The following is a 13,705-nucleotide window of genomic DNA, read 5'->3' on the forward strand; positions in this document are numbered from 1 at the left end:
ACATAAAGATGTTAGTTTATATAACACTGAGGGCAAACAGGAGACAGATCTATTCATACTAATTTCAGAGATTATTGGGAACCTTCTCTGAAAACAAGGAACTGGCAGGTGCCATTTTCCTCTCCTACTCACTAGCATAAGCAGAGATATCTGCCCCAGTGGTGGGTCTGCATAGACACTTACTAACCATATAGTAGTAGCCCTTGCCTATAAGTTATCCTAAAGACTCACCCACTTCAAGCCTCCTAACCCCAGCTCTGGGCTCAGGGCAATTTTGTTAAAGCCTCAAGGGCACCACACCCATCTTCAGGGTGCACAGCTTCCACCACATGCTGTACACATCCACTGCACCACACCCAGCTGTGTGACCATGGCTACTCCAGTGTGCAAATCCCAGCTGCCATAACACTTCAGGAGATTGCATATACTCTTATAAGCCCAGCACAAATTTGGCTAACATCTCTGCCCTGCTCCCAAGTTCCCTAGTGGGTATGCAACCCCAGAGCTGCCCTGACGTGTCCCACTGATATCACAATGAGCAAACACAGCCCATAATAGGCAGAAAGTAAGTGCAGATGACTGCACTGAAAGGAAAAGTGACTCAGACACAACAGGGTATAAGCAATTCTCCTAAATGCCAGCTTCTGACACTTCTGACAGAAGAAAGTGCCCTAGAGGGCACTCCAGGACCTCTTCTGTGTAAAGTCACTATTTCCAAGAGAAGAATATACAGCTGATGTTCTTCACACAGAGAAACAGAAACAGATGTTCCTAATTTAAACACCATATTACGAGAGGTTTGGCATTCATAGAATTTCTTGATTCAGCACCATGAATTCATCATTGTCTCTATGTTAGGATGTGTGCTGCTCATGATTGGAATGACTTTGTCAACTGAAGACTGGATAGCTTTTATCTTTTTGCTAGTTTTTCTCTGGGCACTGATATTTAACATGTGAATGCTATGGTAGAGCAATGGAGAAGGTTAGTCAAAGACAAGCAAAACATTATGGTATCTACCTACAGATTGAACTTCCAATTGAATCTAGCTGCAGGCACCAAAATGAGCCTGTCATCTATTCTTATGTGCAGAGCCAGGCTTCAAGTATATCTTACTTTCATTTACTTAAATACAAAATTAAAAAAAATACAAAATAAATTTTTGTTTTCAAGCTATTAAAAAAAAGAAAAAAAAAAAACAGAGAAATTCATTCCAAATAAAATAACAGGACAAAGCTGCAACCAAAGTTCTAAGTGAAACAGATACAAGTAACTTGCCTGATTGAAAATTTAAAGCAATGATCATAAGGATACTCACTGGACTTGAGGAAAGAGTAGAAGACATGAGTGACACCCTTAACACAGAAAATAAGGAATAGCATAGCAGAGATAAAGGGCTCAACACATGAAATGAGAAACACACGCTTAATGGAATGCGCAGCAGGATTGAAGAAGCACAGGAACAAATTAAAGACCCAAAAGACAGCATAATGGAATGCAATCAGCTGAACAAAAGAGAGTGAAAAGGATTATACAAAACAAGAATAGACTTGGAGAACTCAGTGACTCCATCAAACATAATAGCATTTGTATTATAGGAATCCCAGAAGAAGGAGAGAGAAAAGGGGGCAGAAAATTTATTTGAAGAAATAATAGCTGAAAACTTCCCTAATCTGGGGAAGGAAACAGATATCCAGATCCAGGAGGCACAGAGAACTGCCCACAAAATCCACAAAAGCAGATAGACCCTAAGACATATTATCATTAAATTTGCAAAATATAATGATACAGAAAAAAAAAATTAAGCTGCAAGACAAGAGAGGTCATTAACTTACAAGGGAAAACCCATAAGGGTAGCAGGAGATTTTTCAAGAGAAACTTTGCAAACCAGAAGAGAGTGGCATGACATATTCAGAGTGCTGAATGGGAAAAATCTGTGGACAAGAATACTCTATCCAGCAATGCTATCATTCAGAATAGAAGGAGAGAGCAACAGTTTCCCGGAAAAACAAACCCTAAAGGAATTCATGATCACTGAACCAGCTCTGCAAGAAATAGTATAAGGACCTCTTTGAGGGGGAAAAAGGACCAAAAGTAACAGTTTGGAAATAGTATAAATGAATAGTTCTGTAAAACACCAGTCAAGCAACTCTCAACAACAAGATATAAATACAATAACACTTATCTAAGATGTGGGAATGGGGGACAGGAGAAAAGAATGGGTTCAAATTAAATGACCATCAACTCAATATACACTGTTATATGGCAGAAGAGGTTATATACAAACCTAATGGTAACTGTGCATCAAAAACCACTAATAAATATGCAAAGAATAAAGAGAAAGAAATCCAAATATATCGCTAAAGAAAAATCAGCAAAACATGAAAGAAAGACCAGAAAGGATCAGAGAAAATCTAAACAACCACAAAACAAGGAATAAAATGACAGATGACAGTACACATATATCTATCAATACTTACTTTGAATGGAGATAGACTAATCATAAGACACAGTGTGACCAAATGGATTAAAAAAATATGACCCATCTGTATGATGCCTACCAGAAACCCACTTTAGACCTAAAGACACCTGCAGATCAAAAGGATGGAGAAACACCTATCATACAAATGGATGTGAAAAGAAATTTGGAGGGATGCATGGGTGGCCCAGTGGTTGAGCATCTGCCTTTGGCTCAGGTGGTGATTCCAGGGTCCTGGGATTGAGTCCCACATCAGGCTCCCTGTGGGGGAGCCTCTACCTATGTCCCTGTCTTCCTCTGTGTGTCTCCCTTGAATAAATAAATAAAATCTGTTTTTTTAAAAAAGAAAGTTGGAGTAGCAATACTTCTATCAGAGAAAATAGACTTTAAAACAAAGATTGAGACAAGAGACAAAGAGGGACACAATATAATAATTAGGGGACATTCCAACAAAAAGATATAACAATTGTAAATATTTATGCACCCAATATAGGAGCACCCACATACATAAAACACTTAATACCCAACATAAAGGAGCTAATTGATAACAATACAATAACAGTAGGGGACATTAACACTCCATTTACATCAATGAACAGATCATCTAAACAGAACAGAACAAGGAAACAATGGCTTTGAATGACACACTAGACCAGATAGATTTAGCAGATATATTCAGAATATTTCATCCTAAAACAGCAGAATACATATTCATTTCAGTGTACATGGGACATTCTCCAGAATGGATCACATATAAATTCACAAAACAGGCCTCAACAAATTCAAGAAGTTCGAAATCAAGCCATGCATCTTTTCTGAGCACAAAATAACTATACAACTAGAAGTCAACCATAAGATAAAAATTTGAAAAGACCACAAATATATGCTGGGTTTTCTTTTTTAAGATTTTACTTATTTATTAATGAGACAGAGAGAGAGAGAGAGAGAGAGAGAGAGAGAGAGAGAGAGAAGCAGGCTCCATGCAGGGAGCCAGATGTGGGATTTGGTCCCAGGTCTCCAGGATCACACCCTGGGCCAAAGGCAAGCACTAAACCACTGAGTCACCCAGGGATCTCCTATATGCTGGTTTAAATGACATGCTACTAAACCATGAATGGGTCAGACAGGAAATAATAGAAGAAATAAAAAAAGTACAAGCAACAAATGAAAATGAAAACACAATAGCCCAAAACCTCTTGGATGCAGAAAAAGCAGTTCTAAGAGGGAAATTTATAGCAATCTAGGCCTACCTACTTCAAGAAGCAAGAAAAATCTCAAACAACTTAACCACACACATGAAGAACAACAAACAAAGCCTAACACCAGGAGAGGGAGGGAAATAATAAAGATTATAGCAGAAATAAATGATATACAAACTAAAAGAAGACTACAATAGATCAATGATACCAGGAACTGATTCTTTGGAAAAAAATCAATAAAATTGATAAACCTCTAGCCAGACTTATCATGAAAAAAGAGAAAGGAGTCAAATTAATAAATTATAAATTAGAGAGGAGAAGTAACAACCAACAACACTGAAATACAATCATAAAAGAATATTATGAAAAACTATTTGTCAACAAATTGAACAACCTAGAAAAAAATGGAGAAATTCCTAGAAACATATAAACTACCAAAACTGAAACAGGAGTAAATAGAAAATTTGAATATACCAATAACCAGCAAAGAAATTGAGTCACTAATCAAAAACCTCCCCAAAAAACAAGAGCCCAGGACCAGATGGCTTCACAGGTGAATTCTACCAAACATTTAAAGAATTAACAACTATTTTCCTTAAACTATTTCAAAAAACAGAAATGGAAGAAAAGCTTCCAAATTCATTCTTTAAGCCAGCATTACTTTGTACCCAAACCAGATAAAGACACCAAAAAATAAAAAGTTAAAATATACATATATATATACACATACATATATATATATATATATATATGACAATATCCCTGATGAACATACATGCAAAAATTCTCAATAAAATACTAGCAAACCACATTCAACAATACATTGAAAATATTTCACCATGATTAAGTGGGATTTATTTCCGCATTACAAAGGTGGTTCAACATTCACAAATGAATCAATGTGGTACATCAGTAAGAGAAAATAATCATATAATGATTGCAATAGATGCAGAAAAGCACTTGACAAAGTTCAACATAAATTCATGATAAAAACTCTCTACAAAATATGTTTAGAGGGAACATACCTCAACATAATAGAGGCCATCTATGAAAACCCACACCTAATATCATCCTCAGTGGAAGAAAACAGCCTTTTCTCTAAGGTCAGGAATAAGACAAGAATGCCTGTTTGCACCATTTGTTTTTTTTTTAGAGACACACAGAGAGAGAAGCTGTGAGAATGTGCATGCATGCAAGTATGAGTCTGGGTGGAGGAGCAGATGGAGAGAGAGAATCTTAAGCAGGCTCCTTGCCCAGTGTGGAGCCTGATATGGGGCTTGGTTTCACAACCCAGAGCTGAAATCAAAAGTTGAATGCTTAACTGACTAAGTCACCCAGATGCCCCTATTCTCACCATTTTTATTCAAAATGGTACTGGAAATCCTAACTACAGTAATCAGACAATAAAAAATAATAAAAGACATGTAAATTGGTAAGGAAAAAGTAAAACTTTCACTATTTGCACATGACATGATACTATATATAGAAGATTCAGAAGACTCCACCAAAACACTGCCAGAACTGAAAGAGAAATTAGGAAAACAATTCCATTTACAATTGTACACCAAATAATAAGATACCTAGGAATACACCTAACCCAAGTGGTGAAAGAACTGTACTCTGAAAACTATGAAACAGTGATGAAAGAAACTGAAGATGACACAAAGAAATGGAAAGACATTCCATACTCATGAATTGGAAGAACAAATATTGTTAAAATGTCTATACTATCCAAAGCAATCTACACATTTAATGCAATTCCTATCAAAATGTCAACAGCATTTTCACAGAACTAGAGCAAAGAATTCTGAAATTTGTATGGAACCACAATAGAATTGCCAAAGCAATTTTGAAAAAGAAAGCAAAGTTGGAGGAATCACAATTCCAGATTTCAAGTTACATTACAAAGCAGTGGTAATCACAACAGTGTGGTACTGAAACAAAAACGGACACATAGAACAATGGAATATAATAGAGAGCCCAGAAATAAACTCACAACTATGTGGTCAATTAGTCTTCAACAAAGCAGAAAAGATTATCTAATGGCAAAAGGATAGTCTCTTCAACCCGTGATGTTGGGAAAACTGGACAGCAACATGCAAAAGAATGAAATTGGACCACTTTCTTACACCATGCTCCCAAATAAATTAAAAATGGATTAAAGACCCATAAGTGTGAGACCTGAAACTATTACAATCCTGGAAGAGAACATGAGCAGCAACTTCTTTGACACCAGCCTTGGCAATTTCTTTCTAGATATGTCTTCTGAGGCAAAGGAAACAAAAGCAAAAATAAACTATCAGGACCACATTAAGATAAAAAGCTTCTGCACAGTGATAGAAACAATTAACAAAATTTAAAGGCAACCTATGGAATGGGAGAAGGTGTTTGTAAATGACATATAAAGGGCTAGTATCCAAAATATTTAAAGAACTGATACAACTCAATATCCCAAATCAAATAATCTAATTAAAAATGGGCTGAAGACATGCACAGACATTTCTCCAAAGAAGACATCCAGATGGCCAACAGACCTATGAAAAAATATTCATCATCACTGAGCATCAGGGAAATACAAGTCAAAACTACAAGGAGATATTACCTGACACCTATCAGAATAGCTAAAATGAAAAACATAAGAACCAACAGGTCTTGGTGAGGATGTGGAATCAGACCAAGTGTCCACGGATTGATGAATGGATAAAGAAGTGATACACACACACACACACACACACACACACACACACACACACAGAGGAATGTTATTCAGTCATAAAAAATGAATGAAATCTTGCCATTTGCAATGATATCAATGAAACTAGAGAGTATAATGCTAAACAAACTAAGTCAGAGAAAGGCAGAGAAAGACAAATACCATATGATTTCACTCATATGTGACATTTAAGAAACAAAACAAACAAGCGAAGGAAAAAAGAGAGAGATGGAGAGAGACAAACCAAGAAGCAGACTCTTAATATAGAGAACAAATTGGTTGTTAGCCAAAGGGGTCAGGGGGTCAGGGGATGGGTGAAATAGGTGATGGGGATTAAGGAGTGCACTTGTTGTGATAAGCCCCGAATGCTGTATGGAAGTGTCAGATTATGATATTGTACACCTGAAACTAATATAACACTGTATTTTTACTAATTGAAATTAAAATAAAAATTTTTAAAAAGAAACCATCAACCTGGTTGTTGTATCCAAAAAAGTTAGTTTGCTAACACAGAGCAGTGCAGATTATGTTAGAGAATGGATGTTGAGGGGCAAACAGAATATCTAATAGAGATGATCATTGTGCTGCATTTGGTTTAATATATTCCTTTCAAAATTCCTAAGGAAATATACTATTAAATAATTTTACCATTCATTTTCTCCTATCTGTGGAATTACATAGTAAGAGTGATCAAATGACTTGTCATACCGTGCTTTTAGTAGTTCAGTCTTACCATCAATGTTTAATTAAAGATTAATAGATTAACAGTTTAGCTAAAGATTCAGTTTGCAATGAGAATGGTGGTAATTTTCAGAGTTCAGAAAGGCAAAGGAAATCTATCAGTTTTCATCCTGTAGATTGTAGGAGCAATCAGGTCTCCAGTTAGTGGCACTCCAGTGAATTGTCATGATTCTGAACTACTTGGTGCACCTGACAGATCTTTCTCCATTTATTGTTGAGGCCCATGGGTGCCCCCAGAAAAAGGTCTCTGACTGGAACTCCACATCCTGAAACTCTTTCTGGACTCCACTTCTTATCTGCTTGAACCTTAACTGTCTCTTTGGGTCAATCATGATTTTCCTTTGGACTTTTTGGATCTTGAATAACTCCAATGCTTGTCTCTACTTGCTTCTTACAATAGGCTCTGGGTCAACTCTGCTACATTCCAGTGCTCATTCCTGAGTCCCAGAGCTTAGGTCCTGGAAATGATGCCTTATTCCAAGCCCCATAGTCCATTTGCCTGGCATCAGCACTTAGATGACATGCAATAGATTCAAATCAGCATTTCATGGATAAAAGACCACTTAAGATTCTCAGACTTTTGCTATTCTATGTCTGTGGTCTCCAAGAAAACTCCAGATGGGTTTTATAAATCCTCTGTGCTTGGGAAAGGTGACATGAAAATGCTGACCACAAACAACTAACTAACCCACTAATACATATTTCCATCTCTTCAGATGTACTTTATTCAGTTTCTAGGGCCTGATTAGTTTGGAGAAAATGTTAAAAAAGATAAATTTCTGAATCTACACCACTGATCAGAGTTTGCCCTTTAGATTCCTCTTTGAGCATTAGCCTGCCAACTGTCTGACCTCTCCCATTTAAGATTTGCACATTTATGGGGGCTTATCTTTGTTTGTAACTTGATGTCCTCAAGTTATCCTTTATCTAACTTGTTGACTTTGATGATGCAATATTTTGTTCTTTTCAGCTTAGAAGATAGTGGTATTCAGTTGAATAAATGACTGTGATGTCATGACCCGAAGAGGTTGATATGGCAGGATAAATCCACATTGTGCCATTATGATACCATATTGGAATTCTACCTTCAGAATCAGACACCAGCTGAAAGTTGGTTGGAAAAAACATCAAGTGGTGATTATAGAGAGATTGGCTTTCTATGTAGAAGTGATGAAATCTCAGGTAGTTGAAAATAGCGCTCTTAGGTGCTCCTAGCTGTACTTCTCAGATGCCAATTGGGACCAAAGAATGGGGCTCAGAGTTTTCTTTTTTTTTTTTTCTCAGAGTTTTCATTTCAATACAGTTCTCTGTCAATGAGAACTTGCTCACACCAACCAAGTACAGACTAAAGAATGTTTTTATTGTTATTTGAAAGCTTCTATGGCTTTCAGATTTTCCCATGTTCTTTATATTCTCTCCTGATCATTTTTAAAATCTTGTATCTTCAATTCTATGGATTTTAGTATCTGAATCTGGCTTGTTCTAACTCTGCTTTTGTCCAAAAAACTTGGTTCTCACATCTTATCAAAGCTCTTCTGTTTTTTTTTTTAATAAAATAATTGTTATTGGTGTTCAATTTACCAACATACAGAATAACACCCAGTGCTCATCCCGTCAAGTGTCCCCCTCAGTGCCCGTCACCCACTCACCCCCCACGCCCCGCCCTCCTCCCCTTCCACCACCCCCAGTTCGTTTCCCAGAGTTAGGAGTCTTTATGTTCTGTCTCCCTTTCTGATATTTCCCACACATTTCTTCTCCCTTCCCCTATATTCCCTGACACTATTATTTATATTCCCCAAATGAATGAGAACATACACTGTTTGTCCTTCTCCGATTGACTTACTTCACTCAGCATAATACCCTCCAGTTCCATCCACTTTGAAGCAAATGGTTGGTATTTGTCGTTTCTAATGGCTGAGTAACATTCCATTGTATACATAGACCACATCTTCTTTATCCATTCATCTTTCGATGGACACCGAGGCTCCTTCCACAGTTTGGCTATTGTGGACATTGCTGCTATAAACATCGGGGTGCAGGTGTCCCGGCGTTTCATTGCATCTGAATCTTTGGGGTAAATCCCCAGCAGTGCAATTGCTGGGTCGTAGGGCAGGTCTATTTTTAACTCTTTGAGGAACCTCCACACAGTTTTCCAGAGTGGCTGCACCAGTTCACATTCCCACCAACAGTGTAAGAGGGTTCCCTTTTCTCCGCATCCTCTCCAACATTTGTTGTTTCCTGCCTTGTTAATTTTCCCCAGTCTCACTGGTGTGAGGTGTATCTCATTGTGGTTTTGATTTGTATTTCCCTGATAGCAAGTGATGCAGAGCATTTTCTCATATGCATGTTGGCCATGTCTATGTCTTCCTCTGTGAGATTTCTGTTCATGTCTTTTGCCCATTTCATGATTGGATTGTTTGTTTCTTTGGTGTTGAGTTTAAGAAGTTCTTTATAGATCTTGGAAACTAGCCCTTTATCTGATAGGTTATTTGCAAATATCTTCTCCCATTCTGTAGGTTGTCTTTGAGTTTTGTTGACTGTATCCTCTGCTGTGCAAAAGCTTCTTATCTTGATGAAGTCCCAATAGTTCATTTTTGCTTTTGTTTCTTTTGCCTTCGTGGATGTATCTTGCAAGAAGTTACGGTGGCCGAATTCAAAAAGGGTGTTGCCTGTGTTCTCCTCTAGGATTTTGATGGAATCTTGTCTCACATTTATATCTTTCATCCATTTTGAGTTTCTCTTTGTGTATGGTGAAAGAGAGTGGTCTAGTTTCATTCTTCTGCATGTGGATGTCCAATTTTCCCAGCACCATTTATTGAAGAGACTGTCTTTCTTCCAATGGATAGTCTTTCCTCCTTTATCAAATATTAGTTGGCCATAAAGTTCAGGGTCCACTTCTGGGTTCTCTATTCTGTTCCATTGATCTATGTGTCTGTTTTTGTGCCAGTACCACACTGTCTTGATGACCACAGCTTTGTAGTACAACCTGAAATTTGGCATTGTGATGCCCCCAGATATGGTTTTCTTTTTTAAAATTCCCCTGGCTATTCAGGGTCTTTTCTGATTCCACACAAATCTTAAAATAATTTGTTTTAACTCTCTGAAGAAAGTCCATGGTATTTTGATAGGGATTGCATTAAACGTGTATATTGCCCTGGGTAACATTGACATTTTCACAATATTAATTCTGCCAATCCATGAGCATGGAATATTTTTCCATCTTTTTGTGTCTTCCTCAATTTCTTTCAGAAGTGTTCTATAGTTTTGAGGGTATAGATCCTTTACCTTTTTGGTGAGGTTTATTCCTAGGTATCTTATGCTTTTGGGTGCAATTGTAAATGGGATTGACTCCTTAATTTCTCTTTCTTCAGTCTCATTGTTAGTGTATAGAAATGCTTGATTTCTGGGCATTGATTTTGTATCCTGCCATGCTACCAAATTGCTGTATGAGTTCTATCAATCTTGAGGTGGAGGCTTTTGGGTTTTCTATGTAGAGTATCATGTCATCGGTGAAGAGGGAGAGTTTGACTTCTTCTTTGCCAATTTGAATGCCTTTAATGTCTTTTTGTTGTCTGATTGCTGAGGCTAGGACTTCCAATACTATGTTGAATAGCAGTGGTGAGAGTGGACATCCCTGTCTTGTCCCTGATCTTAGGGGAAAGGCTCCCAGTGCTTCCCCATTGAGAATGATATTTGCTGTGGGCTTTTCGTAGATGGCTTTTAAGGTGTTGAGGAAAGTTCCTTCTATCCCTACACTCTGAAGAGTTTTGATCAGGAATGGATGCTGTATTTTGTCAAATGCTTTCTCTGCATCTATTGAGAGGATCATATCGTTCTTGGTTTTTCTCTTGCTGATATGATGAATCACATTGATTGTTTTACGAGTGTTGAACCAGCCTTGTGTCCCGGGGATAAATCCTACTTGGTCGTGGTGAATAATTTTCTTAATGTGTTGTTGGATCCTATTGGCTAGTATCTTGTTGAGAATTTTTGCATCCATGTTCATCAGGGATATTGGTCTGTAATTCTCCTTTTTGGTGGGGTCTTTGTCTGGTTTTGGAATTAAGGTGATGCCGGCCTCATAGAATGAATTTGGAAGTACTCCATCTCTTTCTATCTTTCCAAACAGCTTTAGGAGAATAGGTATGGTTTCTTCTTTAAACGTTTGATAAAATTCCCCTGGGAAGCCATCTGGCCCTGGACTCTTGTGTCTTGGGAGGTTTTTGATGACTGCTTCAATTTCCTCCCTGGTTATTGGCCTGTTCAGGTTTCCTATTTCTTCCTGTTCCAGTTTTGGTAGTTTGTGGCTTTCCAGGAATGCGTCCATTTCTTCTAGATTACCTAATTTATTGGCGTATAGCTGATCATAATATGTTTTTAAAATCATTTGTATTTCCTTGGTGTTGGTAGTGATCTCTCCTTTCTCATTCATGATTTTATTAATTTGAGTCTCCTCTCTCTTCTTTTTAATAATGGTTTATCTATCTTATTAATTCTTTCAAAGAACCAACTCCTGGTTCTGTTGATCTGTTCCACAGTTCTTCTGGTCTCGATTTGGTTGAGTTCTGCCCGAATCTTTATTAACTCTCTTCTTCTCCTGGGTGTAGGATCTATTTGCTGTTTTTCTCTAGCTCCTTTATGTCTAAGGTTAGCTTTTGTATTTGAGTTCTTTCCAGTTTTTGAAGGGATGCTTGTATTGCGATGTATTTCCCCCTTAGGACTGCTTTTGCTGCATCCCAAAGATTTTGAACGGTTGTATCTTCATTCTCATTAGTTTCCATGAATCTTTTTAATTCTTCCTTAATTTCCTGGTTGACCCTTTTATCTTTTAGCAGGATGGTCCTTAACCTCCACGTGTTTGAGGTCCTTCCAAACTTCTTGTTGTGATTTAGTTCTAATTTCAAGGCATTATGGTCTGAGAATATGCAGGGGACGATTCCAATCTTTTGGTATCGGTTCAGACCCGATTTGTGACCCAGTATGTGGTCTATTCTGGAGAAAGTTCCATGTGCACTTGAGAAGAATGTGTATTCAGTTGAGTTTGGATGTAAAGTTCTGTAGATATCTGAAATCCATCTGGTCCAGTGTATCATTTAAAGCTCTCGTTTCTTTGGAGATGTTGTGCTTAGAAGACCTATTGAGGGTAGAAAGAGCTAGATTGAAGTCACCAAGTATAAGTGTATTATTATCTAAGTATTTCTTCACTTTGGTTATTAATTGGTTTAAGTATTTGGCAGCTCCCACATTCGGGGCATATATATTGAGGATTGTTAAGTCCTCTTGTTGGATAGATCCTTTAAGTATGATATAGTGTCCCTCTTCATCTCTCACTACAGTCTTTGGGGTAAATTTTAGTTTATCTGATATAAGGATGGCTACCCCTGCTTTCTTTTGAGGACCATTCGAATGGTAAATGGTTCTCCAACCTTTTATTTCAGGCTGTAGGTGTCCTTCTGTCTAAAATGAGTCTCTTGTAGACAGCAAATAGATGGGTCCTGCTTTTTTATCCAGTCTGAAACCCTGCGCCTTTTGATGGGGTCATTAAGCCCGTTCACATTCAGAGTTACTATTGAGAGATATGAATTTACTGTCATCATGATAACTATTCAGTCCTTGTTTTTGTGGAATGTTCCACTGACTTCTTCTTAAAGGGAATTTTAAGAGTCCCCCTTAAAATTTCTTGCAGAGCTGGTTTGGAGGTCACATATTCTTTTAGTTGCTGCCTGTCTTGGAAGCTCTTTATCTCTCCTTCCATTTTTTTTTTCTCCTTCCATTTTGAATGAGAGTCTTGCTGGATAAAGTATTCTTGGTTGCATGTTCTTCTCATAATAATTCATGGTTAACTAACTGTTATAAGGCAACAGAGGAAACATAGTTTCTACCAACAGACTTATAGTGGCAAATAAAACTTCTAGACAAGTATTCTAGTATCTAACATATAATAGGGGTTCCACAAATATTAGGTGAATGAATAAATAAATGAATCAAAAGTAGTCTTTATGCTTCTGCAAAATGCACAAACTCACACATTTTTTAACAAAAATAATATATTTTTATAACATAATTGCCAGCCATGTTACCTTGAAAAGAAAGCACAAATGTGTAAATGTGGATATTTTTGGTATGTTTGAAAATATAGAAGAGCACATACACAGCAGAACAATAATAGGTAACAGCCATCTGCAAGTCAGTGCAAAGAAAAAAAGGTGTTATTAGATTTAATGTACAAATGATAAACATACAGTAAAACATTTTAAGTAAATCTCAGGGAATCATAAATGATAAAGTATGACCTACATTAAGTTGTTTAAGTAATGTTGCATTTTACATTTAAGAGATGTTTGGGTTGATTTATAGCTCGACACTCAGGAACAGGTATCTGCCATCTTTAGGATTCACAGTTTTTATGGCATAAATTCCAAGAAGAGAAACAAGTATAGTTTTAATTTTTGGTCCTATTTTTCTTTTAGTTATAGAATAATTTCCCCCATAAGGATAAAAAGGAGTTAAGACTTCCCTTCTTCCATGTTTTCCTGCGATTAGGCTACAGCAAATACATACTTGAGTGGTTAT

The sequence above is a fragment of the Canis lupus genome, chromosome 23 (assembly GCF_011100685.1).
Source record: "Canis lupus familiaris isolate Mischka breed German Shepherd chromosome 23, alternate assembly UU_Cfam_GSD_1.0, whole genome shotgun sequence".
Lineage (NCBI taxonomy): Eukaryota > Metazoa > Chordata > Mammalia > Carnivora > Canidae > Canis > Canis lupus.